General features: G+C 39.9%; 1 protein-coding gene across 10 annotated transcripts in view; it reads right to left on the reverse strand.

Moving 5' to 3' along the window:
- The window catches only part of ZNF280C (zinc finger protein 280C), a 60,614-nt gene extending 54,835 nt beyond the window's left edge, over positions 1-5,779 (reverse strand). For all 10 annotated transcript variants that reach the window (XM_085008796.1, XM_021079648.2, XM_085008795.1 and 7 more), the window contains exon 1: positions 5,620-5,779. The gene's annotated coding sequence lies outside the window, so the exon portion shown is untranslated. The remainder of the gene's footprint in view (positions 1-5,619) is intronic.
- Positions 5,780-6,000: the final 221 nt, after the last annotated feature.

Here is a 6,000-nt window from a genome sequence, read left to right on the forward strand (position 1 = left end):
TTTATTCATCCAATGAAGGGCACTTAGGTTTTCCATGTTTGGGCTATTACAACATAATTATATAATGCCGCAATGAACCTGAGGATGCAGATATTTTTTCAAGTTAGTGTTTTTGTTTCCTCTGGATAAATACTAAGAAGTGGAATTGTTGGATCATATCGGTGCTCATTTTGGTCTGTATTTATTACTTCACTGTTATCAAGTATTATCACTTTTACTGCTCCCGGCTAATAATAAAAGAACAGAGAGAATATCTAAATGATGCTTTGGTACTAAATTACAGGGAAAATGGCAGTATGTACAGTTAGCTATAGAAATGAAGGTATTAAAAAGGTTCAAATAGAGGCGTTCACATCATGGCACAGGAGAAACAAATTCGACTAGGAACCATGAGGTTGCGGGTTTGATCCCTGGCCTTGCTCAGTGGATTAAGGATCTGGTGTTGCCGTGAGCTGTGGTGTAGGTCGCAGACACGGCTCAGATCTGGCGTTGCTGTGGCTGTGGCATAAGCCAGGAGCTGTAGCTCTGAGCCTGGGAACCTCCATATGCCTAAAAAGCAAAAAAAAAAAAAAAAAAAAAAAAAAAAAAAGGTTCAAATAGAAAACTCTTGCTATTTTTCAGAATGATATGAATTGTAGGTTTGAAAAACTCAGTAAAAGTAGTCAGTGACTTTGTTATGCCAATATATTATTCAATATATTAAAGTTGATTAAAATAGTATTGGTTTTGCAGTTTTGATTATTTTGTTTTACAATTATATAAGAACTCTTAAGTATATTTAAACATTTTAAGTAAGAGGGTATCCGTGAAATTGTTTTTCTTATAACAGGAATTAATTGGTACAGTACTCAAATCCAAGAAACACTCGATTATACCTTGGTTTCTTAGACAATTTCATTGGCACCTAAATAATCCAAACTCTTAGCCAAGTTTGGGGAACAAATAACATATAATTCATTTTTTTTATTTTTTATTTTTCTGTCTTTTAGGGCCGCACTGGCGGCATATGGAGGTTCCCAGGCTAAGGGTGGAATAGGAGCAGTAGCCACTGGCCTACGCCAGAGCCACAGCAACGCGGGATCTGAGCTGTGTCTGTGATGAGCTGCACAGCTCACAGCAATACCAGATCCTTAACCCACTGAGCGAGGCCAGGGGTCAAACCTGCGTCCTCATGGATGTTAGGTTCATTAACCACTGAGCCATGATGGGAACTCCTTATATATAATTTAAAAGGAAACTATAGACTCATAATTTTTTCTTTGTCCAAGAAATTTTTATATTGTGGGAATTATTTATTTTTGAAAGCCTGAAAACATGAAGTCCCTGTATATTTTGAGAAGACATTTCTTTAATGACTTTACTATTCCCCCCCAAACTTAAGTTTTTAACTTTTGTCTCTGCTGATTTTCATACTTAGCTAGCTGACACTAAAATTCATTAGCATAATACTTTGCAAAGACTGTCTGTATTTGAAGACATTTTAAAATTAGCTTTTGGGATGGACCACCATTCTAATAAAATTTACTTTCTGCAAAGTATTTTATATCATATTCATGGTAAAGATTTTATCCATAAGAAGATGTTTTTATTGTAATTTATATGTAAAAGATATAACCTGGAGAAAAGACTAATGCATACTTGGCCTTTCAAAGCCAAACTATAGAATAAATATTTTATATAAGTTTCATATTCAATAATCACTAATTTCTAAAGTAACCTTAGAAAATATATATTATTAATTCACATTTTATAGGTGTAAAACTGATTCGCTAGGCAAAATATCAGCTAAAAATGTAGAGCACAATTATGGGAACATTGGACATAGAGGCTGAATAACTGAGCGGGAATTTGAAGTGTACTACTTTCTGGTTGCCAAACCTATAGGATGTTTAATTGACCTCTTTGAACCTAGTTTTTCCACATATAAAATGAAAACAGTAATACCTTCCTTGTCGCATTACTGGAAGATTAAATAAAGCACATGAAAAATTATTGTACAGTACTTTGCATTATTTTGCTCAACTTTTCCTTTACTGAAAGTCATTTTACAAGTAGATGAATATAAGCACTAAAAACAAAATTCTAGTTTATGTATAGAAATGTTAAAATATTGTCACAAATAATACCAGATCAATAAATAGTTCTCAAACTTTTTGGTGTCAGGTCCACTTTTCATTCTTAAAACTTACTGAGGATCCCAAAGGGCTTTTTGTTTATATGGATTTTATCTACTGATACTTACCATATTAGAAATTGAAACAAAGAAAAAAGTTAAATATATAATTCATTTAAAGTAGTAAGTTCATTACATGTTCATATAAACAGTTTTAATAAAAATAACTATTTTCAAAAAATTTAATTTGATAATGGTATTGATCTATATTTTTAAATTGTCTTTGATATCTGTGTTAATAAAAGACAACTGGATTTTTATCAGCTTCTAAAAATGTATTCTTTGTTTAGACAAAGTACACAATGTCTAAGTCCTTATTAAATATCTAACAAAAATGGTTTCACTACTTCTTTCTTTCTTTTCTTTTTTCTTTTGTCTTTTTAGGGCTGAACCCATGACATATGGAGGTTTCCCAGGCCAGAGGTCAAATCAGAGCTACAGCTGCTGGCCTACACCACAGCCACAGGAATGCCAGATCTGAGCCTTGTCTACGACCTACACCATAGCTCATGGCAATGCTGGATCCTTAACCTACTGAGCGAGGCCAGGTATCAAACCCACAACCTCAGGGTTCCTAGTCAGATTCCTTTCTGCTGCACCACAAAAGGAACTCCAATGCTGGATCCTTAACCCACTGAGCAAGGCCAGGGATCGAACACGCATTCTCATGGATCCTAGTCGGGTTTGTTACCACTGAGCCATGATGGGAGCTCCGGGTTTCACTATTTCTTTACTCTTAATAAATTATTTCTAAAAATGAATTAAAATATAAAGATGAAATAAAAATGGTCCTACTTTTCTTAACATACTAAATGTTATTAAAAACACTCCTTAGGGAGTTCTCTTGTGGCACAGAGGATTCAGGATCTGGGGTTGTCACTGCAGTGGCTAGGGTCATTCCTGTGGTGTGGGTTCGATCCCTGGCCTGGGAACTTCTGCATGTCTTAGGTGCAGCAAAAAGAAGACAAACAAACAAACAAAAACCCACTCCTTAAAAGAAAACTGTTTTGCAGGCAATGAATTTTAAAAGTCTAGACACATTTTTGATACAAATTACTGAATAAACAAAGTCTTCCTGAGTCATTATTTAAAACAACCTGACTGGGAGTTCCCGTCGTGGCTCAGTGGTTTACGAACCTGACTAGCATCCATGAGGACTCGGATTTGATCCCTGGCCTTGCTCAGTGGGTTAAGGATCTGGCATTGCTGTGGCTGTGGTGTAGGCCAGTGGCTACAGCTCCAATTCAACCCCTAGCCTGGGAATCTCCATATGCTGTAGGTGCTACCCTAAAAAGACAAAAGACAAAAAAAAAACCCAACCTGACTGAAAATCATATATTTTGAAGTCCTCCTCTGAAACAGGAAGAAAAATATTTAGGGTTATATATTTAATTAGTGAATGTAATAAATATTTCTGATCTTTGAAAAGTCACTTTTGAAATAAGATGTATTTTGAATACGAGTTTCTGATACGCTGTCATTAAAAATATGGGTTGCTTTCCTTTTCATTTTCATGAATAATTCCTATTCATTTAGGTATTTCCCCTGTCCAATTTATATAACAAGAGCAATAAAAAAATTGGGGTATTCTAAATATTCTCTTGAATAAAGAAGACAAATTGGAGAAGAGAGGAGATATAGAATTATATATTCCTTTCCTTACTCTCCTCTTTCATGAAAAAACTGATGCCGAAGACTAAAAACCTTGGGCTGAAAAAAATCATACTGAACTGGAAAACTTAACTGGGGAAAATGGGTTGAAGAAGGGAAGCTGAAATTTGGACCCCTTAAATGCAGAACTTTCTTCAACCTTTTAACATGCTTGTAGTAAAAATATCATTTAGATACTAAAAAGCTGGAAAGATATGAAATCTTTAAAAATTCTTTTATTGAAGTATAGTTAATTTACAGTGTTGTGTTGATATGAAGTCTTAAATATTTTAAATATAAAGGAAAACAAAAATATTACTTATATATTTTAGGTGAGTCTCCTTGCGTTCTCCTTGACCCTACTCTCACAAAAAGTGGTGCCTAATATAGTGAATTGAGCATTGGATGAGAAGTCAGAAGACCTAGGTTCAAGAATTGGTTCTATCACTTCTAGCCACAGGACTTCAGTATAGTTTTCTCCTTAATGCTGTTTCCTTATCTTCTAAACAGATCTATCAACATCCCACAGCCCACCTCAAAATAAATGACAGCATGGAATATACAAATGCAAGATACAATTAATTGTACCGGTATTTGTACCAATATGAAACATCAAGAGCATACAGTCTTCACTTAATTTTTAAAGCAAACCAGTGCTTCATAGGCTTAGAAAGTTTCTGGTTAAGTAGACAGTTTGAGTTTTCACAGTAACCCTTCAAAGCAGAACACATCATAAATGCTAAGATGAGATTTTGTAGTTTAAAACTCTATTATTTCTTGGTTTTAATTTTATGTTTAATGGCATTAAAAGACATTAAACGTCACAGTTCAAACATGAAGATAAAAAAAGCAGATTTTAAGTTCATAGATTTAGAAAAAAACAACTAAAAAATCTTTGCAAACAAAGAGAACTCCTTGGATGAAGACCTCCTGTGCTTGCAGAAGCTGGTTCACTTGACATTTTCTTCTGATTTCTCCTTTAAAAAAAGCATTAAAACTTGAGATAAGTTAAGAAGAACCCCCTCCGTGTCTAGAGAATGATAAATCTCAGACTGAGATAATTTTTTCCATCTCATTAAATAAAACCTGCAAAGATCACTGTTAAAAAATTGTGACTCTAACTCCACGTTTCTCCTCAGGGCTCTTCTTCTCTAGACAATAACGGAATGGAGCACGATTTCCCTGTCGGAGGCGTGAAGTCCCTCTGGCAAGAACAAGGGTATGAGCGGTGGAGAACCAGTAACCTGGGGGGGGCGGGGGTGGGTGGGAATCTGGACAGAAGGGAGGGGCCCGAGGGACCCTGAGGCCAGAAAGTTCGGAGCCCTCTCTGGTCTCTATTCCCATGACTGAGGAGACTTGGGGGTGGGCGGGTCTCGCCAAACATCGGCATCATATGTACAAAAGACCGAAGGGAGTTGCCTCCAGGAAGAAAAGCCAAAGCCAGGCTGGGACAGACCGACACATAGGCCCCGGAAGGTGAGGAGGCACGGCGGCATCCCCCGCGGCCCCATCTGGGGGGGGGGCCCCCCCCAAGCCCTGCCGCCGAGCAGCTACCTTTGCGAGATGCCTCCCCCGCCGGGCTGGCGCAAGATGGTGGCCCACCCGCCACCGCGCCAAGACCGTCCCCTCCCCCGCGCCTTAGGCCATCCTGGCGACCCACGCCAGCATCCAGACCCTCGACCTCTAGTCCTCACAGCCCGGCCACCTCAGCTGCCCACAGAGCAAGGTGGCCACAGCCTCGCGGGAGTGCCCCTGCCTGCTTCCGCGCGACGCAGGCGGGGGCGGGGGACACTTACCGCGAGCGGAGCAGGTCGGCCTGACTGGGACTCGGAGGAGGAGAAAGAGGAGGAGGAAAGGGAGGAGCGCGAAAGCATTAGGCGGAGGCCACAGCCACAGCGGCCGCCCGGGGCGACTCTCAGCGCGGAATGAGCGCCTCGGCAGAGGGCAGAAGTATATAACTACGCGCGCTGCCTCATGGGTAGACGCCAGCTTCTCCCCCCCCCCCCGCCCCCCCAACATCCGGGTTTCTTTTTAACGGACCACGGAGGGCGGGCGCGGACATGTGCGCGGCCTTACACATTCTCGAAGGCACCAGCACCCTGACCGTGGATAGTGGGCTGTGGGACACATGCCGCGGGCCCGGGCGAGAGCCCAGCTCTGAGGCCGGTCTCCTCAGT

The sequence above is a fragment of the Sus scrofa genome, chromosome X (assembly GCF_054392235.1).
Source record: "Sus scrofa isolate SSC_HxYL_T2T_F1_AM1 chromosome X, Sscrofa_HxYL_maternal_Yorkshire_Landrace_v2.0, whole genome shotgun sequence".
Lineage (NCBI taxonomy): Eukaryota > Metazoa > Chordata > Mammalia > Artiodactyla > Suidae > Sus > Sus scrofa.